Below are 27,719 nucleotides of genomic sequence, written 5' to 3' on the forward strand. Positions count from 1 at the left end.
CCACTTCTTCCTTTTCTTCAATAATCATAGGCTTCTCCAATTGTTCTAATACAAAGTGGCATTCCTCATTTTCCACCGGAGTTTCCAATCTCTCCTTCATGCTATGCTCTTTAATCGATTCTCCACATGTGACCATGGGAGTGCTTTGAGTGCTCAAGCATTGGGAAGCTAAAATGCTTACTACCTTGGCCAAGGTAGCCATAAATTCTAGTGTCTCCTTTTGCATTTCTCCTTGCCCTTGAAGTATAAGGCTAAGGGTCATCCATTGAGGATTGGAGTGGATAAGAGGGTTCATCATATTGGGGGAAAGGTTCATAATAGAAAGGTAGTTCATCATAATTAGGGTGTGGTGATTCAACATTCTCCACTTTATCCACTTGTTACACAACATGCTCCATGGTTGCTTGAAATTGATCCAATGCTTCCTTGAGATGATCCCTTGATTCTTGTTCCTCTTGGATGTCATGAGTAGGATCATAGGGCTCTTGGATTGATGGACATGAGTATTCTTCCATGTGAGGTTGTGGTGGAAGGTAGAATTCATCTTGTGGTTGAAAATTTTCATTTATTGAAGGTGGTTCTTGGAAGTATTGAGGTTGGAATGGTGGCGGTTCTATGTGTGGCTCATATGGCTCAAAAGGTGGTTGGTATGAAGGATATGGATTAGGGTCATATGGAGGTGTTTGGTGGTAAGGGGCTTGTGAGTATGGTTGAGGTTCATGTTGAGGATATGACTCATAGGCATATGGTGGTGGTTCTTGAAAGTCACAAGGAGATTCACCATAGCCATTAGATTGGTATGCATCATAAAATGGCTCTTCTTCATAGTACATTGGTGGAGGTTGTTGCCATGAAGATTGATCATATGCATATGTGGTGCGCGAAATTGTGAACTATACTTTTTCACAACTCTCATAATCCCCGGTAATGGCTCCAAGAACTTGGTGGCTCAATACCATGGCATTACACAACTTCGCACAACTAACCAGCAAGTGCACTGGGTCGTCCAAGTAATAAACCTTACGTGAGTAAGGGTCGATCCCACGGAGATTGTTAGTATTGAAGCAAGCTATGGTCATCTTGTAAATCTTAGTCAGGCAAACTCAAATGTATATGGTGATGAACGAAAATAACACAAAGGTAAAGATAGAGATACTTATGTAATTCATTGGTAGGAACTTCAGATAAGCGCATGAAGATGCCTTCCCTTCCGTCTCTCTGCTTTCCTACTGTCTTCATCCAATTCTTCTTACTCCTTTCCATGGCAAGCTCGTGTAGGGTCTCACTGTTGTCAGCAGCTACCTCCCATCCTCGCAGTGAAAGCTAATGCACACACTCTGTCACAGTGCTGCCAATCACCGGTGTGGTTCCCTCCCCTACTGGAATAGAATCCAGTGATTCTTTTGCGTCTGTCACTAACGCCCAGTAAGTTACAGGTTTGAAGCACGTCACAGTCATTCAGTCATTGAATCCTACTCAGAATACCACAGACAAGGTTAGACCTTCCGGTTTCTCTTGAATGCCGCCATCAGTTCTTGCCTATACCACGAAGACTCTGATCTCACGGAATGGTTGGCTCGTTTGTCAGGCGAGCACTCGGTTGTCAGGCGATCAACCATGCATCGTGCAATCAGGAATCCAAGAGATATTCACCAAGCCTCAAATGCTTGTAGAACAAGAGTGGTTGTCAGTCACTTTGTTCATGAGTGAGAATAGTGATGGGCGTCAATCATCACCTTCATCAAGTTGAAGAACAAGTGATATCTTGGAACAAGAACAAGAGGAATTGAATGGAAGAACAATAGTAATTGCATTAATACTCGAGGTACAGCAGAGCTCCACACCTTAATCTATGGTGTGTAGAAGCTCCACCGTTGAAAATACATAAGCATAAGGTCTAGGCATGGCCGAATGGCCAGCCTCCCAAAGAGGGTTCAATCATCAAAACATGATCAAAAGATATAAAGATCAAAAGACTTTAAGATCCAAAGACTTCTAATACAATAGTCAAAGGTCCTACTTATAGAAAACTAGTAACCTAAGGTGTACAGAAATGAGTAAATGACATAAAAATCCACTTCCGGGCCCACTTGGTGTGTGCTTGGGCTGAGCAATGAAGCAAATTTCGTGCAGAGACTCCTCTTGGAGTTAAACGCCAGCTTTAGTGCCAGTTTGGGCGTTTAACTCCCATTTGGGTGCCAGTTCCAGCGTTTAACGCTGGGATTTCCTGAGGTGACTTTGAACGCCGGTTTGGGCCATCAAATCTTGGGAAAAGTATGGACTATCATATATTGCTGGAAAGCCCAGGATGTCTACTTTCCAAAGCCGTTGAGAACGCGCCAATTGGGCTTCTGTAGCTCCAGAAAATCCACTTCGAGTGCAGGGAGGTCAGAATCCAACAGCATCTGCAGTCCTTTTTGGTCTCAGAATCAGATTTTTGCTCAGGTCCCTCAATTTCAGCCAGAAAATACCTGAAATCAAAGAAAAACACACAAACTCATAGTAAAGTCCAGAAAAGTGAATTTTAACTAAAAACTAATAAAAATATACCAAAAACTAACTATATCATATCAAAAACATACTAAAAACAATGCCAAAAAGTATACAAATTATCCGCTCATCACAACACCAAACTTAAATTGTTGCTTGTCCCCAAGCAACTGAAAATCAAATAAGATAAAAAGAAGAGAATATGCAATGAATTCCAAAAACATCTATGAAGATCAGTATTAATTAGATGAGCGGGGCTTTTAACTTTTTGCCTCTGAACAGTTTTGGCATCTCACTCTCTCCTTTGAGATTCAAAATGATTGGCTTCTTTAGGAACTCAGAATCCAGATAGTGTTAATGATTCTCCTAGTAAAGTATGATGATTCTTGAACATATCTACTTATTGAGTCTTGGCTGTGGCCCAAAGCACTCTGTCTTCCAGTATTACCACCGGATACATACATGCCACAGACACATAATTGGGTGAACCTTTTCAGATTGTGACTCAGCTTTGCTAAAGTCCCCAATTAGAGGTGTCCAGGGTTCTTAAGCACACTCTTATTTGCCTTGGATCACAACTCTTATTTCTCTATTTCTTTTCGTTTTCTTTCTCTTTTTTTTTTTTTTTTTTTTTTTGAATAGCTTTTTCTTGCTTCAAGAATCATTTTTATGATTTTTCAGATCCTCAGTAACATGTCTCCTTTTTCATCATTCTTTCAAGAGCCAACATTCATGAACCACAAATTCAAGATACACATGCACTGTTTAAGCATACATTCAGAGAACAAAATTATTGCCACCACATCAAAATAATTAAACTGTTATAAAATTCAAAATTCATGCACTTCTTTTTCTTTTTCAATTAAGCACATTTTTATTCAAGAAAGGTGATGGATTCATAGGACATTCATAACTTTAAGGCATAGACACTAAGACACTAATGATCACAAGACACAAACATGGATAAACATAAGCATAAAATTTGAAAAACAGAAGAATAAATAACAAGGAAATCAAGGAACGGGTCCACCTTAGTGATGGCGGCTCTTCCTTGCTCTTGAAGATCCTATGGAGTGCTTGAGCTCCTCAATGTCTCTTCCTTGTCTTTGTTGCTCCTCCCTCATGATTCTTTGATCTTCTCTAATCTCATGAAGGATGATGGAGTGTTCTTGATGCTCCACCCTTAGTTGTCCCATGTTGGAACTTAACTCTCCTAGGGAGGTGTTTAGTTGCTCCCAATAGTTTTGTGGAGGAAAATTCATCCCTTGAGGAATCTATCCATCTCCCATGACTCGGAGGTGGAAGCCTTTGCCTTCCCTTTTCTCTTTCTAGAGGTTTCTCCGGCCTTGGATGCCATAATGGTTATGGAAAAACGAAAAAGCAACGCTTTTACCACACCAAACTTAAAATGTTTGCTCGTCCTCGAGCAAAAGAAGAAAGAGGAGAGTAAAAGAAGAAGAAATGAGGAAGAGGGAGATGGTGGTGTGTTCGGCCAAAGAGGGGGAGAAGAGGTGTTTAGGTTGTGTGAAAATGAAGGGTTGAAGAAGGGTATATATAGGAGAGAGGGGTGTAATGGTTCGGCCATTATGGGTGGGTTTGGGAGGGAAAGTGATTTGAATTTGAAGGGTGAGGTTGGTGGGGGTTTATGAAGGATGGATGTGAGTGGTGAAGAGAAAGATGGGATTTGATAGGTGAGGGGTTTTTGGGGAAGAGGTGTTGAGGTGATTGGTGAATGGGGGAAGAAGAGAGAGAGTGATGGTAGGGTCCTGTGGGGTCCACAGGTCCTGTAGTGTCAAGGAAAAGGCATCCCTGCACCAAATGGCATCAAAATCCACGTTTTGAGCCATTTCTGGCGTTAAACGCCGGGCTGGTGCCCATTCCTGGCGTTTAACGCCAGGTTCTTGCCCTTTCCTGGCGTTTAACGCCAGTCTGGTGCCCCTTTCTGGCGTTAAACGCCCAGAATGGTGCCAGACTGGGCGTTAAACGCCCAACTGCTAGGTTTACTGGCGTTTGAACGCCAGCAGCATCTTCCTCCAGGGTGTGCTGTTTTTCTTCCTGTTTTTCATTCTGTTTTTGCTTTTTTCATTATTTTTGTGACTTCTTATGATCATCAACCTACAAAAAAGATAAAATAACAAAAGAAAATAATTAATTATAAAACATTGGGTTGCCTCCCAACAAGCGCTTCTTTAGTGTCACTAGCTTGACAGAGGACTCTCATGGAGCCTCAGAAATGCTCAGAACCGTGTTGGAACCTCCCAACACCAAAATTAGAGTTTGAATGTGGGGGTTCAACACCAAACTTAGAGTTTGGTTGTGGCCTCCCAACACCAAACTTAGAGTTTGATTGTGGGGGCTCTGTTTGGCTCTGTTTTGAGAGAAGCCCTTCATGCTTCCTCTCCATGATGACAGAGGTATATCCTTGGGCCTTAAACACCAAGGATTCTTCATTCACTTGAATGATCAACTCTCCTCTATCAACATCAATCACAGCCTTTGCTGTGGCCAGGAAGGGTCTGCCAAGGATGATGGATTCATCCATGCACTTCCCAGTCTCTAGGATTATGAAATCAGTAGGGATGTAATGGTCTTCAACTTTAACAAGAACATCCTCTACAAGTCCATAGGCTTGTTTTCTTGAGTTGTCTGCCATCTCTAGTGAGATTTTTGCAGCTTGCACCTCTAAAATTCCTAACTTCTCCATTACAGAGAAGGGCACGAGGTTTACACTTGACCCTAAGTCACACAAGGCCTTTTTGAAGGTCATGGTGCCTATGGTACAAGGTATAGAAAACTTCCCAGGATCTTGCCTCTTTTGAGGTAGTTTCTGCCTAGACAAGTCATTCAGTTCTTTGGTGAGCAAAGGGGATTCATCCTCCCAAGTCTCATTTCCAAATAACTTGTCATTTAGCTTCATGATTGTTCCAAGGTATTTAGCAACTTGCTCTTCAGTGACATACTCATCCTCTTCAGAGGAAGAATACTCATCAGAGCTCATGAATGGCAGGAGTAAGTCCAATGGAATCTCTATGGTCTCAGTTTGAGCCTCAGATTCCCAAGGTTCCTCATTGGGGAACTCATTGGAGGTCAGTGGACGTCCAGTGAGGTCTTCCTCAGTGGCGTTCACTGCCTCTTCTTCCTCCCAGAATTCGGCCATGTTAATGGCTTTGCACTCTCCTTTTGGATTTTCTTCTGTATTGCTTGGAAGAGTACTTGGAGGGAGTTCAGTAATCTTCTTGCTCAGCTGACCCACTTGTCCTTCCAGATTTCTGATGGAGGACCTAGTTTCAGTCATGAAACTTTGAGTGGTTTTGATCAGATCAGAGACCATAGTTGCTAAGTCAGAGGTATTCTGCTTAGAACTCTCTGTCTGTTGCTGAGAAGATGATGGAAAAGGCTTGCTATTGCTAAACCTGTTTCTTCCACCATTATTGTTATTGAAACCTTGTTGGGGTCTCTGTTGATCCTTCCATGAAAGATTTGGATGATTCCTCCATGAAGGATTGTAGGCGTTTCCATAGGGTTCTCCCATGTAATTCACCTCTTCTATTGAAGGGTTCTCAGGATCATAAGCTTCTTCCTCAGATGAAGCTTCCTTAGTACTGCTTGGTGCATTTTGCATCCCAGACAGACTTTGAGAAATCATATTGACTTGTTGAGTCAATATTTTATTCTGAGCCAATATGGCATTCAGAGTGTCAATCTCAAGAACTCCTTTCTTCTGACTAGTCCCATTGTTCACAGGATTTCTTTCAGAAGTGTACATGAATTGGTTATTTGCAACCATTTCAATCAGTTCTTGAGCTTCAGTAGGCGTCTTCTTCAGATGAAGAGATCCTCCAGAAGAGCTATCCAAGGACATCTTGGACAGTTCAGAGAGACCATCATAGAAAATACCTATGATGCTCCATTCAGAAAGCATATCAGTGGGACACTTTCTGATCAATTGTTTGTATCTTTCCCAAGCTTCATAGAGGGATTCTCCTTCCTTCTGTCTGAAGGTTTGGACTTCCACTCTAAGCTTACTCAATTTTTGAGGTGGAAAGAACTTTGCCAAGAAGGCATTGACTAGCTTTTCCCAAGAGTCCAGGCTTTCTTTAGGTTGAGAGTCCAACCATGTTCTAGCTCTGTCTCTTACAGCAAAAGGGAATAGCATCAGTCTGTAGACCTCAGGGTCAACCCCATTAGTCTTGACTGTGTCACAGATTTGCAAGAACTCAGCTAAAAACTGATGAGGATCTTCCAGTGGAAGTCCATGGAACTTGCAATTCTGTTGCCTTAGAGAAACTAATTGAGGCTTAAGCTCAAAGTTGTTTGCTCCAATGGCAGGGATAGAGATGCTTCTCCCATAGAAATCGGGAGTAGGTGCAGTAAAGTCACCAAGCACCTTCCTTGCATTGTTGGCATTGTTGTTGTTTTCGGCTGCCATGAGTTCTTCTTCCTTGAAGAGTTCGTTCGGGTGCTCTAAAGAGAGTTGTGCTTTGGCTTCTCTTAGCTTTCTCTTCAAGGTCCTTTCAGGTTCAGGATCAGCCTCAACAAGAATGCCTTTGTCTTTGCTCCTGCTCATAAGAAAGAGAAGGAAACAAGAAAATGTGGAATCCTCTATGTCACAGTATAGAGATTCCTTGAAGTGTCAGAGGAAAAGAAGAGTAGAAGACAGAAGTGGAAAATTCGAACTTATCAAAGAAGATGGAGTTCGAATTTTGCATTAAGGGATAGTGTTAGTCCATAAATAGAAGGATGTGAGAAGGAGGGAAGTAATTTTCAAAAATTAAGTGGAAAATTTAAAAAAATATTTTTGAAAAACATTACTTAATTTTCGAAAATGAAAAGGGAAAAGAAATCAAATGATTTTTGAAAAAGATTTTGAAATTAGAAATCAGAAACATTTGATTGAAAACTATTTTGAAAAAGATGTGGTTAAGAAGATATGATTGGTTTTAAAAAGATGTGATTGAGAAGATATGATTTGAAAACAATTTTAAAAGATATGATTTGAAAACAATTTGAAAAGATATGATTTTAAAAATTAATGACTTGCCTAACAAGAAAAGATATGAATCAAACATAAAACCTTCCTCAACAGAAAAGGCAAAAAATGTTCAATCAAATCATTAATTGTTAATAAGTATTTTTGAAAAAGGAAAGAAATTGATTTTGAAAAAGATTTGATTGAAAAGATTTGATTTGAAAAAGATTTGATTTTGAAAAACTTTGAAAACTTAAAAAAAATTGATTTTGAAAACAAAATCTTCCCCCTTGTGCCATCCTGGCGTTAAACGCCCAGAATGGTATCCATTCTGGCGTTTAACGCCCAAAATGCTACCCTTTTGGGCGTTAAACGCCCAACCAGGTACCCTGGCTGGCGTTTAAACGCCAGTCTGTCCTTCTTCACTGGGCGTTTTGAACGCCCAGCTTTTTCTGTGCAATTCCTCTGCTGTATGTTCTGAATCTTCAATTCTCTGTATTATTGACTTGAAAAGACACAAATTAAAAATATTTTTGGATTTTTAATAATAAGGACAAACCAAAATGCAACAAGAATCAAATGACAATGCATGCAAGACACCAAACTTAGCAGTTTGTATACTACTGACACTAACAAAACGAAAATGCATATGAGACACACAAAACACTCAAGTCAATAGAATTCAAAGATCAGAACAAGGAAATCATCAAGAACAACTTGAAGATCAATGAGGACACATGCATGAATGCAATAAGAACAGAAACATGCAATTGACACTAAACTTAAGATGAGACTCTAGACTCAAAAAAAGAAATATTTTTGGATTTTATGATTTTATAATTTTTTTTTGGATTTTTCGAAAATTATGTAGAAAAAGAAAATAAAGGTATCAAAATTCTTAATGAGAATTCCAGGAATCATGCAATGTTAGTCTAAAGCTTTAGTCTAAAGAAATTAGACATGGCCGGCCAAGCTTCAGCAGGACATTGCATTCAAGAGCTAAATTGATGAAGATCAATCAGCTTTGGTGATGATAAGAACATCACATTGAAACACTAGAATTCATTCTTAAGAACTCTGAAGAAAAAAAATACCTAATCTAAGCAACAAGATGAACCGTCAGTTGTCCATACACAAGAACAATCCCCGGCAACGGCGCCAAAAACTTGGTGCACGAAATTGTGATCACTACACTTTTTCACAACTCTCATAATCCCCGGTAATGGCTCCAAGAACTTGGTGGCTCAATACCATGGCATTACACAACTTCGCACAACTAACCAGCAAGTGCACTGGGTCGTCCAAGTAATAAACCTTACGTGAGTAAGGGTCGATCCCACGGAGATTGTTAGTATTGAAGCAAGCTATGGTCATCTTGTAAATCTTAGTCAGGCAAACTCAAATGTATATGGTGATGAACGAAAATAACACAAAGGTAAAGATAGAGATACTTATGTAATTCATTGGTAGGAACTTCAGATAAGCGCATGAAGATGCCTTCCCTTCCGTCTCTCTGCTTTCCTACTGTCTTCATCCAATTCTTCTTACTCCTTTCCATGGCAAGCTCGTGTAGGGTCTCACTGTTGTCAGCAGCTACCTCCCATCCTCGCAGTGAAAGCTAATGCACACACTCTGTCACAGTGCTGCCAATCACCGGTGTGGTTCCCTCCCCTACTGGAATAGAATCCAGTGATTCTTTTGCGTCTGTCACTAACGCCCAGTAAGTTACAGGTTTGAAGCACGTCACAGTCATTCAGTCATTGAATCCTACTCAGAAGACCACAGACAAGGTTAGACCTTCCAGTTTCTCTTGAATGCCGCCATCAGTTCTTGTCTATACCATGAAGACTCTGATCTCACGGAATGGTTGGCTCGTTTGTCAGGCGAGCACTCGGTTGTCAGGCGATCAACCATGCATCGTGCAATCAGGAATCCAAGAGATATTCACCAAGCCTCAAATGCTTGTAGAACAAGAGTGGTTGTCAGTCACTTTGTTCATGAGTGAGAATAGTGATGGGCGTCAATCATCACCTTCATCAAGTTGAAGAACAAGTGATATCTTGGAACAAGAACAAGAGGAATTGAATGGAAGAACAATAGTAATTGCATTAATACTCGAGGTACAGCAGAGCTCCACACCTTAATCTATGGTGTGTAGAAGCTCCACCGTTGAAAATACATAAGCATAAGGTCTAGGCATGGCCGAATGGCCAGCCTCCCAAAGAGGGTTCAATCATCAAAACATGATCAAAAGATATAAAGATCAAAAGACTTTAAGATCCAAAGACTTCTAATACAATAGTCAAAGGTCCTACTTATAGAAAACTAGTAACCTAAGGTGTACAGAAATGAGTAAATGACATAAAAATCCACTTCCGGGCCCACTTGGTGTGTGCTTGGGCTGAGCAATGAAGCAAATTTCGTGCAGAGACTCCTCTTGGAGTTAAACGCCAGCTTTAGTGCCAGTTTGGGCGTTTAACTCCCATTTGGGTGCCAGTTCCAGCGTTTAACGCTGGGATTTCCTGAGGTGACTTTGAACGCCGGTTTGGGCCATCAAATCTTGGGCAAAGTATGGACTATCATATATTGCTGGAAAGCCCAGGATGTCTACTTTCCAAAGCCGTTGAGAGCGCGCCAATTGGGCTTCTGTAGCTCCAGAAAATCCACTTCGAGTGCAGGGAGGTCAGAATCCAACAGCATCTGCAGTCCTTTTTGGTCTCAGAATCAGATTTTTGCTCAGGTCCCTCAATTTCAGCCAGAAAATACCTGAAATCACAGAAAAACACACAAACTCATAGTAAAGTCCAGAAAAGTGAATTTTAACTAAAAACTAATAAAAATATACCAAAAACTAACTATATCATATCAAAAACATACTAAAAACAATGCCAAAAAGTATACAAATTATCCGCTCATCAATATGGCTCCTCCCACCTTTGGTTGCCCCATCCTTGATGTATGTTGTCATTGAAATTCACATCTCCTACAACATAGTTGTAATCACACTCATAGCCAAAATGAGAATTCATGATGAAAAGAGGAAACAAAAATCAAAAGCTAATAGAAGACAAGAGAAACAAAATTCTACAACTAGCAAATAAAGTAAAAAGCAAGATATTCACACTATTCACATATGTACAATGACCAATAACATAACACCATTGCAATTCCCCGGCAACGGTGCCATTTTGATGATTAGATTTTTGATGGTATAGAATTTCACAAATGAATTCTCGTTGCAAGTATAGTTTCTAAACCAATCAATAATCCTTTCATACAAAAAGTTGTTTGTCACTAGTACAAACCCCTAAAATTTATAACCGAAGTATTCAAACCTCGGATCGTTCTCCCTAGGAATTACAATAAAGTGTCTTGTTATTGGTTGTGAGTTATTTTGGGTTTTTGAGATTTTAGACAAGAAATATAAATGGCAAAGAAAATAAACTAACAACTAATAAAGCTCTTGGCAAGATATGAGAACTAGAAGTCCTATCCTAGTTATCCTCCTCAATTGTGATAACAAATTATCCATTGCTCCCACCTAGTTAACCTCTAACCATGGAGGACAGTTAAGTGGATGAATCAATTTGATTCCTCAAGTCCTAATCAACTCCTAAAGGAAAGACTAGCTTTAGAGGCATTTAAATCAATTAGCAACTTCTAATTATCAATCAACAAAGGAATTAGATAACTCAAGAGTCACTAATTACTCTACCTAGGCCAAGAGGAACAAAACCTACACTAAAATCCAACCAAGCATTTCATTAAACACCTGGAAGGCACAAAAGAAAAGCATAGTAAATTGACAACAAGAATGAAATCTAACAACAATTATTGAAAGGAATTAACAACAACAACTAAAAGAAACACATTTATTATGAATTACCTTGAATTGAATGGAAAGAAAATAGAAGGGATAAGAGTAGATCTACAACAAAGAATAAGAACAACATAAAGGAAATTACAACAAAAGAATAGAGGAAGATGAATGTAACAACAAGGAATTGAAAGGTAGAAGTAGAAGAAAGAATGAATGAAAACCTAGATCTAAGAACTAAACCTAATCCTAATTCTAGAGAGAAGTGAGAGCTTCTCTCTCTAGAAACTAACTCTAACTACTAAACTAAGCTAAACTAAACTAATAATGACAAGTATGTAAAAGTATGTTGATTCTCCTTCAATCCTTGTCTTAAATAACATCAGAAATGAGTTAGATTGGGCCCACAAGGCTTTAGAATTCGCTGGCCACGTATTGCCTTAAGTGGATCATATGGCAGCAACGATGCGTGCGCATACAGTGCACGTGTGCATCACCACACGTGTAGCAACTATGGAAAATCTTAAATCATTTTGAAGCCCCGGATGTTAGCTTTCCAACCCAACTGGAACCGCATCATTTGGACCTCTGTAGCTCAAGTTATGGCCTATTAAGTGTGAAGAGGTCGGCTTGACAGCTTTTGCGATTCCTTCATTTCTTCATGAGTTCTCCATTTTACATGCTTTTCCTTTATTCCCTTTATCCAATCTTTGCCTCCTAAATCTGAAATCACTTAACAAACATATCAAGGCATCTAATGGAATCAAAGGTAAATTAAATTTAGCTATTTTAAGTCCTAAAAAGCATGTTTTCACTCTTAAGCACAATTAAAGGGGAATATACAAAACCATGATATTTCATTGAATAAATGTGGGTAAAAGGCGATAAAATCCCCTAAATCAAGCACAAGATAAACCCTACAAATGGGGTTTATCATGTACCCATTATAAAAAACCTCTGGAATTGGTGGTTCAATGAACTCACCCTCCAGGCCATTCCCTGCTTTATTGGAGTGGAAACTCCCATAGTTGTTTTCCTCCCTTGTCATTGGGATTTCACTTGGTTTAGGGGCCTCTATTTCTTGCTCGTGCACTTCTAACTCTTCTTCTTTTTTAGAGAGTAAGCCCTTCATAAGTGTAGCAGAGAGAGGTATTTGCTCCGAAACCCCCGCAAAAGGGATATTGATTTGCAACTCCTTAGATATTTTCAAGAACTGTGAGTGCTGCTCATCGTTGGTCTCCTTTCACTCTTCTTGAGGATGTGACACTTCAGGCTCTCTTCCTACAAGAGGGGTGTGTACTAGTGTGCTTCCAGCCTCTTCTTGAGCCTCTTCTTCATTTAGTTCTTCAACAGTGTGTACCACCTTAGGCTCAGCCTCCTTGGTCCTGATGAGAGCCTTACATTCTTCTATTGGATTCACCTCTTTGTCTCTAGGAAGAGTGTTAGGAGGTCTCTGAAGTTTCTGAAGGTATGGCAACTTGGCTCTGTACTCTGGGGTCTTGGGTAATGCAGGATGAATGTCTAGAGTCATTGGGAAGGGATTGTCAGGATGTTTAGGAAGGATGTCCTCTGAGTTGGCATTTATGTCTCCTCCTTTTTCTGTGCATTGAACTTCAGCTCTGCCCCCTCCTAGGCGTTCAATGCCCCTAATGGTACTCTGAGTTACTGCATTTTCACTCTTTGGTGTTTCCTCTTCATCATGTGCTCTCTTTTTTTGAGGTTGGGTGTCTAGGGTTCTTTCACTCCTTAATTGGATGGCTTAGTACTCTTCTCTTATCTGTTTAGACAAATTGCGTTCATCCTGGTTCAACCGTGCCTCTATATTCTTGTTGGAGGCATGGGTTTCTTGCAACACTTCTTGCAAACTTAGCAATTATTGTGTGAGGGAGTCTAGCTGCGGGGTTAATGATTCACTTTGTTCCAGAGGGTCTGATTCAGGGGACATTGTCTTGACCTCTCCTTTCATTGAGGTCTCACCGAATGAGTATAGATACTGATTACTGGTGACTATCTTAACAAGTTCATTAGCTTCTTCAGTTGTCTTCTTCCTGTTTATTAAACTACCAGCAGAGTTATCCAAGGATATCTTGGCCATGTTCATGAGTCCATAATAGAAAATATCCAGCTTAACCCAATCGGAAAACATTTTCGTCGGGCATTTTCTAAGCATCAGCTTGTACCTTTCCCATGCATCGTAGATGGACTCACTTTCTCCGAACTTTAAAATTTGAATTTAGATGAAAATAAGAAAAGATAACAAATTTTGAAAATCAAGAAAATAAGAGAGAATTCAAATAAATATTTTGAAATTCAAATTTGAAAGAAAGACTAAAGAAACACCAAACTTAAAAATTTAAACAAGATAAAGCAACAATTAATTAAAACGATTTGAAAATAAAGATAGAGGATTTGGTTTTTGAATTATTTTTCAAAAATTCAAAAGGAAAAGGTGAAATAAAGATTTTGAATTTCAAAATTAGAAAGAAACAGTCAAGAGATAAGATAAGATTTGAAAATTAAGATAGGAGATTTGAAAATTAAGATAGGAGATTTGATTTTGAAAAGTTTTAAAACGTCGAAAGAGAAAGTCAAAGAGAGATTTTGAAATTCAAAATTGAAAAAGAGAAAAAACTAACAAAATACTCCACTTTTAAAATTTGAATTTAAAAGAAAGATAAGAGAACAAAATTTTAAAATTAAAGAAAAAGATAAGATAAAGATCAAAGAAAAAAAGATAAGCAAGAAAATTAAATTTAAATAAAAAGATTACTAATGGATACTAACTTTTAAAAATAAGATAGAGCAACCAATTAACTAACAAGATTTGAAATTAAAAAAAATTTCAAAAATTAGAGAAGAAATAGTCAAGATAAGATTTTGAAATTTAAAAATTAGAAAGAAAGAGTCAATGAGAAAGAAACAAGATAAGATAAGAAAAGCTTTTGAAACTCAAATCTAAAAGAAAGAGAAACTAACAAAATACTAACTTTTAAAAAATTGAATTTGAAATAAGGATAAGATATCAAAATTTTGAAAATTGAAGATAAGATAAAGATAAATGATTTTAATTTAAAAATTCAAAAATTTAAAAGAAAGGATTTTAAAAATTTTTGAAATTCAAAAAGAAAAAGAAAAAAAAGAAAACACTAAACTTAAAAATTTTGAAATCAAATCACACTAATTTTTGAAAATCTAAAAGAAAAACACTAAAAGACACCAAACCCAAAATTTTTTGAAATTAAATGACACTAATTTTGAAAATAGAGAGAGAAAAACACCAAGAGACACCAAATTTAAAAATTTTGAAATCAATCCAAAGAAAAATACCAAGAAAAGTTTGAACACCAAGAAAGAAAAGCATGAACAATTTTCAAAAATTAAGAAAAGATAAACCAACAGAAATGAGAAGGATCAAAGCTAAAACTTTGACACAAGACTCAAACAAAAGAAAAAGATGGGTAAAGACGACTTTTTGAAAAATATTTTTCAGAAAAGAAAATAAGAAACACAATTGAAAGAAAAACTAGTAAAGGTACTTGATCTAAGGAGCAAGACAACCGGTAGTTGTCAATCATGAACAATCCCTGGCAACGGCGCCAAAAATATGGTGCGCGAAAATGAAACTCGCACAACTAAACCGACAAGTGCACCAGGTCATCCAAGTAATATCTCAGGTGAGTGAGGGTCGATCCCATGAGGATTGTCGGATTGAGCAAGCAGTGGTTATCCTGCAGATCTTAGTCAGGCGAATAGAAAGTTGATTGTTGTTATTGTAGACGTATAAACGAAACAATAACGAAAGCAATTAAGAATTAACGTAGACACGATAGTGAGAAATCAGTTAAGGCCTCAGAGATGTTTGTTCTTCTGGAGTAATACTTCTTACTGACTACTTTAACAATGAGTGATTCATTCAATGGCAAGGCTGTAAGTGATTAAGCCAGGGCTAGTGGTCATTAGTCTCCTCTGTTCCAAACCAAACACCAGCAGTGGTTGTTCAATCTGGACGAGGGTGAAGCTCACGCAATTCAATCTCTAGTGATCTTACTCAAAATGCCACAGAAAAGGTCAGATCTTCCAGATCGGAGAATGATGCTCAATATTCTAGCCTTAATGCCACAGATACCTCAATTACCCTTGACTAACAAGATTTTATATCACGTATTCCAATTAGCCCAGATAACTTGTTGGAACCTGTGATGTATTCTCAAGCTGTAGCTCAATACTATCCGACTAAGGCTTCGCAAGAGCTCATGTAGAATAAGGGGTCATACTGTTGTTCCACCCCAGACTCAAAAAGTTGAAGAATGAACAATACATCATCGAATGGAATCAAACATGTATTTAAGTAGAAAAGTAATAATATTAATCCAAGGGAATAAGCAGAGCTCCTATCCTTAACTTAGGAGGTTTAGTTGCTTATAATAACCAAAGAAAATTTAGGCATAATGTAATGTCTCTATGCTTCTTGGTACAAGGAATTGTGATCACACTTTTCAAAACTCCGGTACAGCTAACCAGCAAGTGCACTGGGTGATGACCTCAATTCACTACCCTTTTTTTTTAAAAACTTAGTGAACGAGTTCTTTTGGCAAGCGCACCAAAATTATCGCCAAGTAATAACCCATAGAGGAGTGGGATCGTATCCACAGAGATTGGCAAACTCATGCAGTTTTAATTGATTAGTGAATTAGTCAAGCGGATCAATGATAGTATGAAGTGCATAATTGTAAATGGCATAAATGTAAATGACTAGAATATAAAGAAAAGCATTAAAGTGCAGGAATGGAAATTAAAGAATGTAAATTGCTGAATCATAAATGAACTGAATGTAAATGGGAATGGGGAATTGCTGAAAGTAAAGTTGAGCTATAAAGAAATGGATAGATGAGAATGGGGAATTCATTGAGATTAGAAGATGTTGCCTCTTTGGATCAAATCTAGCTTAGATCTCCTTCAATCATGCAACTCATTGACCTCTTGGCAATCATGATTGATTGAGCCCCAATCCCTTAGTGACTCAATCTCTCAGATCTTGATCAATAGCCAATTCCTTGGTCTAATTGCTCATGAAGAGAGATATACTTGGTCCCTGATTATACCACACACCCTTGTAGATCCAGGTAGAGGGAGGATTATATGTCACGTATCCCATCACCAAAACCCAGATTCTACTCAAGTGTGAGAAGGGATTTCAAGCATGGTTTCATGTTTCCTTTCCCAAGGTTCCCATGAAATCCAATTGCATTCAATCTCTTTCCCAAGATAATTGAATACTAAGCATTAAGAACGAAATTTCTCCTAGCAAATCAAAGAGAAGATGAAGAGAAGAAGAATTTTACTATTATCAATCCATCAAGTACAACAGAGCTCCCTCTCTCAATGAGAGGGAAGTTAGCTACTCATAGCTTAGAAAGTACTCAAAAGTGGAATGTAAAAGTGGATCTAGAACTAACTCCTTAACCCCTTCTTAAGTACTCTTTTGGGGTATATATACTACTCCTAGTAAAATAAAAGAATTACAAAAGTGAAAAAGGGAAAATTACATTTTTGGAGGGAAAGAAAGCACTCAATAAACGTGACCCCTTAGCTGGCGTGTGGTTGGCGCTTCTCAGGCATGTCACGTGCCCTACAAAATGGCTTGGCGTGCCACGCTCAATCCTTTAAGTGGCACGCTCGTCCCTCTTTCAACCTTGGCGTGCCACGCCTTCGAGCTCAAGTGGCACGCCATAGTGACATTCTTGTGTTGGCGTGCCACGCCTTCGAGCTCAAGTGGCACGTCCCTTTGATTTCTCCACTTCATTGCTTCTGGAAATTTGAAATGGCGTGCCACACCTAAAAGTTAGCGTGCCACGCCCTTGTTGTGTGCTTGGCTGAGTTCTCTGGAAAGTTACACTAGCGTGGCACGCCCAGGGTCTGGCGTGCCATGCCCTTGTTAGGTGAATGGCCCCTCTGCTTGGCGTGCCACGCCACGAACTCAAGTGGCACGCCCCAATGCTTCTCTTGCCTCTAAATGACATTGGCGTGCCACGCCTTATTGCTCAAGTGTCATGCCTAAGTGACAAATATTGATTGGAGTGACACGCCTTCGAGCTCAAGTGGCATGCCTCATGTAATTGGCCTCTTCCACCCTTTCTGGAAAGTTATACCAGCGTGCCACGCCTACAAGTTGGCGTGCCACGCCCATGATCTTGTGTTGTTCCAGTAAGTGGCATGCCACGCCTTGACCTTCAAGTGGCACACCAAAGTGAGTTTTTGGGACTGGCGTGCCATGCCTTCAACACTAAGTGGCACGCCCAGATCTTGCTTGTGATGTCTGGCGTGCCACGTTTGGTTGCTCAAGTGGCACGCCAAAGTGAGGTTGAGAGGTTGGCGTGCCACGCCTTCGACTTCAAGTGCATGCCCAGTCTTCTCTTGCCTTCAGCCCCTTCTCTGGATCATTGTACCAGCGTGCCACGCCATGTTGCTCAAGTGGCACGCCTATATATTTGCTCATTCTTCAAGCTTGGCGTGCCACGCTTGGATCTTCAAGTGGCACGCCAAAGTGACTCTATAGCTCCTGGCGTGCCACTCCTTCGACTTCAAGTGGCACGCCCATAGTGGTTGATGGATCTAGCGTGCCACGCCCTTCTTGTGTTTCTCCTTTTTGCTCTCTGGAATTTATTACTAGCATGCCACGCCCAGTCCTTAGAGTGCCACGCCCACATGCATGCTTGGATCTCCTTTCTAGAATTTAGTACTGGCGTGCCACGCTTAGCTCCTGGCGTGCCGCGCCATTGCATTTTTGTGGCGTTTGCCCTCAAGTGACACGCCAGTTTCACACGCCCAGCTTCTTGCTTGTCTTCTACCCATTTTTGATACTTTTTTTACCTGCAATTCCGCACAACTCATCTTCAAAGTAGTGTACCATAATATTCATCAAATAATGCATGAACTGTACTTATCAAATGAGATTTATGCTCTTTTATGGTCTTTTTATGCAAGAAAGAAAGGTAAATGATGCAAGTCATCACAACACCAAACTTAAGTTTTGCTTGTCCTAAGCAAATTAATGTGAGTAAACTTTTATATATTAAGGCCTTGGCTTCAAAAGATTTCAATACAACTAAGAGTGGAACTAAGTGTCTAACACATGTATGAATGTTTTGATTGCCATGGAAAACTCTTGGATCCTTGAGGGCTCACTCAGGTATAGGCCTTAGGGGTCCTTTCTATTGATTGTCACCTTGAAGTAGTAAATGTTGTTTTGCTTTCTTGACCACGACTCTAAGTGTTTTGTCTCAAGACAACCCTTTAATTAGGCTTTCAGTTAGCACTCCCAAACCAGTTGGTTTTAGGGTACTAGGTGTTGAGACACCCCTAAGAACTTACTTGCCCAGGTCTCTTCTTGACACATCTCCACCACAAGCATCTACTAGGATTTTTATTCCTTTTTGAGTCTCTTTTTCATGTTTCTTTTTCTTTTCTATCCTAGTAGTTGATGCTCAGAGCCTTGGGTCTTTATTGCTTACTACCTCTTGGTTCTATGGATATTCAAGGAACACCCCTTAGCCTTCCCTTTGTTATACCTTCCAGGATTAGTTCTCTTCATGACTCATTTTCTTTTTGGTTCATCCAAGGTTCTACACTTAGCCTTTTGTTTCTTAGTTTGTTTGATGATCCCTCTTGGCCTTGGTCTCTCTTATTGTTTTTGTACAACTCACAGTAACACTTATAGAGACAAGTTCTACTTTTATTTAATTGAAGTGACGACTTGAAATACATTGCGTTTTCTTTCTTGAAAAAAACTCATAAACACTTCAAACAGAATTTAAAACTAAGCATAAAACATAAACTATCCTAGCATGATTATTCAAAGAGTAAATAAGGCAAAAGTTAAACAGAATGCAGAATTTGGAAAATGTCAACCATGGGACTCAACAACCTTGAGCAGCTTCATCTTCAGTTCATTGGCCCCTTTCCCTTGTTCTTCTTCTTAGGAGGGGATGAGCCACCTTCATCTGGCTTGGAGGAACCTTCTTGAGCCTTGGCATCCTTGGACTTGGGCTTCCAATATCCTAGCCTCCTCATATATGACTTCACATTCTCCTTGTGCTGGTATGCTATTTCTTCTTGCCTTGTGCTTAGCTCCTCCAATTTCTGCATGTAGGTGGGGTAGTCGGGGTTCATGTTAGCTATTGCATTGCACAAGTAGCTCAACTTTATCTGTGAATAGCAATCATATTCTGTTCTGGCTACAGTCCTTGCTTCATAAAGGTGTCTAAATTCAGCAAGACTCCCCATTTGTTGTAATTATTTCTCCAAGATCATTCCTAGGCTGTCTTGCATCTCTCTCCAGTTGATCTGGTCTTGCTGCTCTTTAAGGTTCTCAAAGCTCTCTTGGAGTTGTTGAACGTTTTGGTTGACTTGGCTCCATTATTGTTGATGAGCCTGAAGAACTGAAGATTGATGATTTAGAAGTTATAATAAATTCTCGTTGCAAGTATAGTTTCTAAACTAAGCAATCAACCTTTCTTGCAAACGTTTTGGTTGTCACAAGTAACAAAACCCAATAAATTTATAAACCGAAGTATTCAAACCTCGGGTCGTCTTCTCAAGGAATTGCAGGGAAGTATGATTTATTGTTGGTTATGGAAAAATAGTGTTTGGGTTTGAAAAAGATTTGTAGCAAGAGAAATAGATTGCAAGAATTGATAAATTAATAACTAGTAAAACTCTTGGCAATGTATGAAAAATGGAAGTCCTATCCCAGTTGTCCTTATCAATTGTGATGAGAATTGGATTTTTCTCCCACTTAGTTAACCTTTACTAAAGCAAAGGAAAGTCAAGTGGACTAATTAGTTTGATCCTCAAGTCCTAGTCAATCCCTGTGGGAAGACTAGCTTTAGAGCGATCTAGATCAATTAGAATCTGCCAATTTCAACCACTGCTGAGTTTGACAACTCAAGAGTTACCAATTAATCAACCAAAGCCAAAAGGGAATAAAATCTACTTGAATGAAAATAATTTGGATAGAGCCCAAGCATCAATAACATATAAGTCTGAAATACCTCAATTTATATTAAATAAAGATGTCAATTCTAACATGGACAATATTCATAAGCCAATTGGGCAACATAAATAAAACACAAATAAAAGTATCGGAGTAATAAAAGTAGAAGAGAATCATAAATTATTAAACCTGATACGATGAAGTAATCCTAATGACTAAAGAAATCCTAATCCTAAAACCTAAGAGGAAGGAGATAATCTCTCTCACTAAAAACTACATTTAAACTATGAAAAGTGCCACCTCAGTTCTCTCTAATTATCCCCTTCATTCCTCCACTTTGCAGCCTTTGGTCTGTATTCTCTGGGCTTGGATCTGGGCCAAAAAGAGCCCAAAAAACTGAAAATGAGATCTGCAAATTCTGCAGATCGCGCACGTCACGCGTCCGCGTGGGTCATGGAGTCGCGTCGTCTGGAGTGTTGCTCTTCCACGCGGTTGCGTCAGTCATGCGCCCGCGTCAGTTGTATTTCACAAGTCACGCGTTCGCCTCATCCATGCGGTCGCGTCGATTCCTTTTTGTGCGAACCACGCGTTCGCGTCGTCAATGCGGACGCGTCATTGCCAATTTCTTCAAAAACTCCATTTTATGCTTTCCTTCTATTTTTGTATGTTTCCTTTCCATCCTTTAAATCATTCCTGCCTTAGAAGATCTGGAAATACTTAACACACAAATCACGGCATCGAATGGCAATACAAGGTAATTAAAATTAATATTTTTAAAGCCTAGGAAACATGTTTTTCACATACATCACATAATAAGGAAGGGAAAGTAAAACCATGCAATTTCACATGCATAAGTGGGTGAAGGATTGAATAAATTACTTAAATTCAGCACAAAATATATCATAAAATATGGGTTTATCAACTTCTCCACACTTAAACAATAGCATGTCCTCATGCTAAATCCAAGAGAAAGAATAAGGTAAAATGGTGGAATCTCATGCAATGCAATCTATCCTAGATGCAACTACCTAAATGAGTCATGCAAATCTAGTTATTAATCACCTATACATAAAGCTTTACATGTAGTTAAATTAATTCACATTCTCAAGGAATCATATACGTATAGCCAACCTTATATAATATCAAAGCACTTTTACAATTGAGAAAATAAAATATTTTTCAAACTTGCAAGACAATTAACAATTGAGGCAGAGATATATGGTGATGAGCTATTGAACCCTCACTGGAGTTTGTGTTTACTCTCTAGTCACTCAGTGTTTATTGGGTTAATCACTTTAATCTTCTTTTTATCCTTGCTTTCTATAACTTTGTTCTTCATCTAACCAATCAAAAATTATATAATATAGACATACAAAAATCATGAGGTCTTTTCAAGGTTGTAATAGGGCCAAGGTAGAGGTAAGGGTATATGTAGAAGGCTAAGTGAGCTAATAAGTGAATCCTTGATTAGTCTAAGGTCTCACCTAACATATACATACTTTATACAAATCAAAAAGTTTCTTAACCTATTTGCCCAAAATTTCACTTTGTATTGCAATCTCATGCATTGAATTTAACTTTGTCTTATGTGCATTGATTCTTTTTATTTTGTGTTTGGGGAAATTAATTATTTTTTATTTTTTATTTTTATTTTTTTTTGTATCCTCTTATTGAAATTAAATATTTTTTTAATGCACATGGTAATTTAATTATTTTGATTTCACATGAGCATGCTTCCCAAATTTTTACATAACTTGTTCAATTTAATTTCCTACTTTTTCTATCATCCCATGTTCCCATAAAATTCCTCACACTTAAATTTTACACAATATCTATCTTAAGCTAACCAAGGATTCAACTTGGGATTTTTTATTTTGTTTTTCTGCTTAAGGCTAGTAATGTGGTTATAAAGAAGAAGGGGATTAAAAGGCTCAAGGGGGCTAATAAGGATGGCATAAAAGGTAGGCTTTATTTGGGATAAGTGAGTTGATAATCAAACATGGCCTCAATCCTATCTTGGTATGTATCAATATTCTATATTGGATATACAGATTAAAGCAAAGTAAAGAACACCAGAATAAAAAAAGAAGGGCGAAACACACATGAATAAAAATTATGGTCTGAATGTAACCATACAATTAAGCTCAAAACTCACAGGCTGTGTGTTCTCAAGCTCATAAATCATATATCAGTTATGTATGTCATGCAAGTAGAATTTAAAAGTTTCCATTATTCCCAACGTAAAATATATTTGATGGCTTTAAAGTTTTAGTGTTCCTCCTTGATGAAATGTTTCCAACTATCTAACATGTAATGCTATATATACAAGGGGTGTGGATTGATTTTGTTAAAGTCTCTAGCTTACTTCCTTTTTATTTTCAATCAAATTAACTTCCATATGCTAAAAAGGGGTAAACTATACTAATTAATCCACTTAATATATAACTAGTAAACTAAGGTGCAAATCAAGCTAAAATATCCAAGATGTATACATATAGCTCAAAGTGCATAATGCAAAAAGTACAATAATAAAAAAAAAACAAAAAGAGAAAAATGTGCAAAAATACAGAAAATAGACAAAATAAGAAGAGAGTCGGTAGTAGTTTACCAAAATAAATAGATGCCAGAGATGGCGGCAGGTCTGGGTGGTCGGGGGTGGCGTTGCGGCTGTCTTGGTGGTCGGAGGTGGTGACTAGGGTGGTTGAGAGAGAGAGTTGCAGAGGTTAGAGAGAGAGAGGGTTGGGGTTTGGGTCGCGCGAAGGGTAGGGTTCGTGGTGCACGAAATTGTGATCATCAACAATGGCTCCAAAGACTTGGTGCTCTCAAACATGAATCACACTTAGTCACAACTCCGCACAACTAACCAGCAAGTGTACTGGGTCATCCAAGTAATAAACCTTACGTGAGTAAGAGTCAATCCCACAGAGATTGTTGGTATGAAGCAAGCTATGGTCACCTTGTAAATCTCAGTCAGGCGGATAATAATTGATTATTGGGTTTTCGAATAATAATAAATAATAAACAGAAAATAAAGATAGAGTTACTCATGTAATTCAATGGTGGGAATTTCAGACAAGTGTATGGAGGTGTTGTGTTCCTTCTGAATCTTTGCTTTCCTACTGCTTTTATCCAATCCTTCTTACTCCTTTCCATGGCAAGCTGTATGTAGGGCATCACCGTTGTCAATGGCTACATCACATCCTCTCAGTGAAAATGGTCCAAATGCTCTGTCACAGCACGGCTAATCATCTGTCGGTTCTCGATCATGTTGGAATAGAATCCCTTGATTCTTTTGCGTTTGTCGTCACGCCTAGCAATCGCGAGTTTGAAGCTCGTCACAGTCATTCAATCCCGGAATCCTACTCGGAATACCACAGACAAGGTTAGACGTTTCGGATTCCCATGAAAATGCTACCATCAATTCTAGCTTATACCACGAAGATTCTGCTTAAGGAATCCAAGAGATATGCGCCCGGTCTAAGGTTGAACGGAAGTGGTTGTCAGTAACGCGTTCATAGGTGAGAATGATGATGAGTTTCACGGATCATCACATTCATCATGTTGAAGTGCAACGAATATCTTAGAACAGGAATAGCTGAATTGAATAGAAAGTAGTAGTAATTGCATCAAAACTTAAGGTACAGCAGAGCTCCACACCCTTAATCTATGGTGTGTAAAAACTCCATCGTTGAAAATATATAAGTGATGAAGGTTTAGGCATGGCCGAATGGACAGCCCCCAAACGTGATCAGAAGACCGAATGGTCAAAAGACCTTACAATCAAAAGACACTGGATACAATAGTAAAAAGTCCTATTTATACTAGACTAGCTACTAGGGTTTACAAAAGTAAGAATTGATGCAGAAATCCACTTCCAGGGCCCACTTGGTGTGTGCTTGGGCTAAGCTTGAGCTTTACACGTGCAGAGGCTTCTTTTGGAGTTGAACGCCAAGTTGTAACGTGTTTTTGGCGTTCGAGTTCTTGACGTGTTTCTGGCGTTTGACTCCAGAATGCAGCACGGAACTGGTGTTGAGCGCCATTTTACGTCGTCTAATCACGAATAAAGTATGAACTATTATATATTGCTGGAAAGCTCCGGATGTCTACTTTCCAACGCCGTTGAGAGCACGCCATTTAAATTTCTATCCCTTTAGAAAATCCATTTCGAGTGCAGGGAGGTAAGAATCCAACAGCATCAGCAGTCCTTTGTCAGCCTTTTATCAAAGTTTTGCTCAGGTCCCTCAATTTCAGCCAGAAATTACCTGAAATCACTGAAAAACACACAAACTCATAGTAAAGTCCAGAAATGTGAATTTAGCATAAAAACTAATGAAAACATCCCTAAAAGTAGCTAGATCCTACTAAAAACTACCTAAAAACAATGTCAAAAAGCGTATAAATTATCCACTCATCACAAAACCAAACTTAAATTGTTGCTTGTCCCCAAGCAACTGAAAATAAAGTAGGATAAAAAGAAGAGAATATACTCTAAATTCCAAAATATCAATGAATATTAATTCTAATTAGATGAGCGGGACTTGTAGCTTTTTGCTTCTGAACAGTTGGTGCACGAATTTGTGATCCGTACAACTAACCAGCAAGTGCACTAGGTCATCCAAGTAATACCTTACGTGAGTAAGGGTCGATCCCACGGAGATTATTGGTTTGAAGCAGACTATGTTTATTTTATTAATCTTAGTCAGGATGCCAATAAGATTAATTGGATTTAATTGTAAGAAGTCAAAGTATTTGAAATAAGAAATTGTTACTTTATTAATGAAGAATCTGTTGGAGTTTTGGAGATGCTTTGTCCTCTGAATTTCTGCAATGTATTATTCAACTCAATTGTTTGTAAAGTTCCATCCATGGCAAGCTGTATGTAGGGTGTCACCATTGTCAGTGGCTACTTCCCATCCTCTCAGTGAAAACGGTCCAGATGCTCTGTCACAGCACGGCTAATCAGCTGTCGGTTCTCGATCATGTTGGAATAGGATCCATTGATCCTTTTGCGTTTGTCATCACACCCAGCAATCACAAGTTTGAAGCTCGTCACAGCCATTCAATCCTTGAATCCTACTCGGAATACCACAGACAATGTTTAGACTTTCCAGATCCTCAAGAATGGCCGCCATCAGTTCTAGCTTATACCACGAAGATTCTGATTAAAGAAGCTAAGAGATGCTAATTCAATCTGATGTAGAACGGAGGTGTTTGTCAGGCACATGTTCATGGATTGAGGAAGGTGATGAGTGTCACGGATCATCACCTCCTTCACAATTAAGCATGAATGAACATCTTAGATAGGAACACACACACGTTTGAATGAAATAGAAACAATTGCATTAATTCATTGAGACGCTGCAGAGCTCCTCACCCCCAACAATGGAGTTTAGAGACTCATGTCATCAAAGTGTATAAAATTCAGATCTGAAAATGTCATGAGATACAAGATAAGTCTCTAAAAGTTGTTTAAATAGTAAACTAGTAACCTAGGTTTACAAAATATGAGAAAACTAAGATAATTGGTGCAGAAATTCACTTCTGGGGCCCACTTGGTGTGTGCTGGGGCTGAGACTAAAGCTTCTCACGTGCTTGGGCTGTTTCTGGAGTTGAACACCAGGTTGTGACGTGTTTTGGGCGCTGAACTCCAACTTGTAACCTGTTTCTGGCGCTGGACGCCAGACAGCAGCATGAAACTGGCGTTGAACGCCAGTTTACGTCATCTATCTTCGCGCAAAGTATGAACTATTATATATTTCTGGAAAGCCCTGGATGTCTACTTTCTAACCCAATTGAGAGCGCGTCAATTGAACTCCTATAGCTCCAAAAAAGCCATTCCGAGTGGAGGGAGGTCAGGATCCAACAGCATCAGCAGTCCTTTTTCAGTCTAACTCAGATTTTTGCTCAGCTCCCTCAATTTCAGCCAGAAAATACCTGAAATCACAGAAAAACACACAAACTCATAGTAAAGTCCAGAAATATGATTTTTGCCTAAAAACTAATAATATTCTACTAAAAACTAATTAAAACATACTAAAATCTACATGAAATTACCCCCAAAAAGCGTATAAAATATCCGCTCATCACAACACCAAACTTAAACTGTTGCTTGTCCCCAAGCAACTAGATGAACAAAAAAAGGATAAAAATAATTTAAGGAGTAATAAAATCTCCAAGTTTTAAGTGAAGCTCAGATTCTAATTTAGATGAGCGGGGCTAGTAGCTTTTTGTTTCTGAACAGTTTTGGCATCTCCCTTTATCCTTTGAAATTCAGAATGATTGGCATCCATAGGAACTCAGAATTCAGATAGTATTATTGATTCTCCTAGTGTAGTATGTTGATTCTTGAACACAATTACTTTATGAGTCTTGGCCGTGGCCCTAAGCACTTTGTTTTCCAGTATTACCACCGGATACATAAATGCCACAGACACATGACTGGGTGAACCTTTTCAGATTGTGACTCAGCTTTGCTAAAGTCTCCAGTTAGAGGTGTCCAGAGCTCTTAAGCACACTCTTTTTGCTTTGGATCACGACTTTAACCACTCAGTCTCAAGCTTTTCACTTGGACCTGCATGCCACAAGCACATGGTTAGGGACAGCTTGATTTAGCCGCTTAGGCGTGGATTTTATTTCCTTGGGCCCTCCTATCCATTGATGTCAAATCCTTGGATCCTTTTTACCCTTGCCTTTTGGTTTTAAGGGCTATTGGCTTTTTCTGCTTGCTTTTTTTTCGCCATTTTTTTTCGCAAGCTTTTGCTTTTTCACTGCTTTTTCTTGCTTCAAGAATCAATTTTCATGATTTTTTAGATTGTCAATAACATTCTCTTTGTTCATCATTCTTTCAAGAGCCAATAATTTTAACATTCATAAACAATAAGATCAAAATTATGCATTGTTCAAGCATTCATTCAGAAAACAAAAAGTATTTTCACCACATCAATATAATTAAACTAAATTTAAGGATAATTTCAAAATTCATGTACTTCTTGTTCTTTTGAATTAGAAACATTTTTCATTTAAGAGAGGTGAAGGATTCATGGAATTATTTATAGCCTTAAGACATAGTTATTAAATACTAATGATCATGTAATAGAGACACAAATATAGATGACATAATAAGCATAAAAACCTAAAAACAGAAAAATAAGATCAAGGAATGAATCCACCTTAGTGATGGTGGCGCTTTCTTCTTGAAGAACCAATGATGTCCTTGAGTTCTTCTATGTCTCTTCCTTGCCTTTGTTGCTCCTCCTTCATTGCTCTTTGATCTTCTCTAATTTCATAGAGAATGATGGAGTGTTCTTAATGTTCCACCCTTAATTGATCCATATTGTAACTGAAATCTTCAAGAGAAGTGTTGAGTTATTCCCAATAGTTGTTGGGAGGAAAGTGCATCCCTTGAGGCATCTCCGAGATTTCTTGGTGATGAGCTTCCTCATGCGTCTCTT

General features: G+C 38.7%; 1 non-coding gene across 1 annotated transcript; it reads left to right on the forward strand.

Moving 5' to 3' along the window:
- Positions 1–6,406: 6,406 nt before the first annotated feature.
- Positions 6,407–6,514, forward strand: LOC112793463 (small nucleolar RNA R71). Its single transcript, XR_003198152.1, has one exon. It is a non-coding gene; the product is annotated as a small nucleolar RNA R71 (small nucleolar RNA).
- Positions 6,515–27,719: the final 21,205 nt, after the last annotated feature.

Source organism: Arachis hypogaea, chromosome 3, assembly GCF_003086295.3.
Source record: "Arachis hypogaea cultivar Tifrunner chromosome 3, arahy.Tifrunner.gnm2.J5K5, whole genome shotgun sequence".
Taxonomy (NCBI): domain Eukaryota; kingdom Viridiplantae; phylum Streptophyta; class Magnoliopsida; order Fabales; family Fabaceae; genus Arachis; species Arachis hypogaea.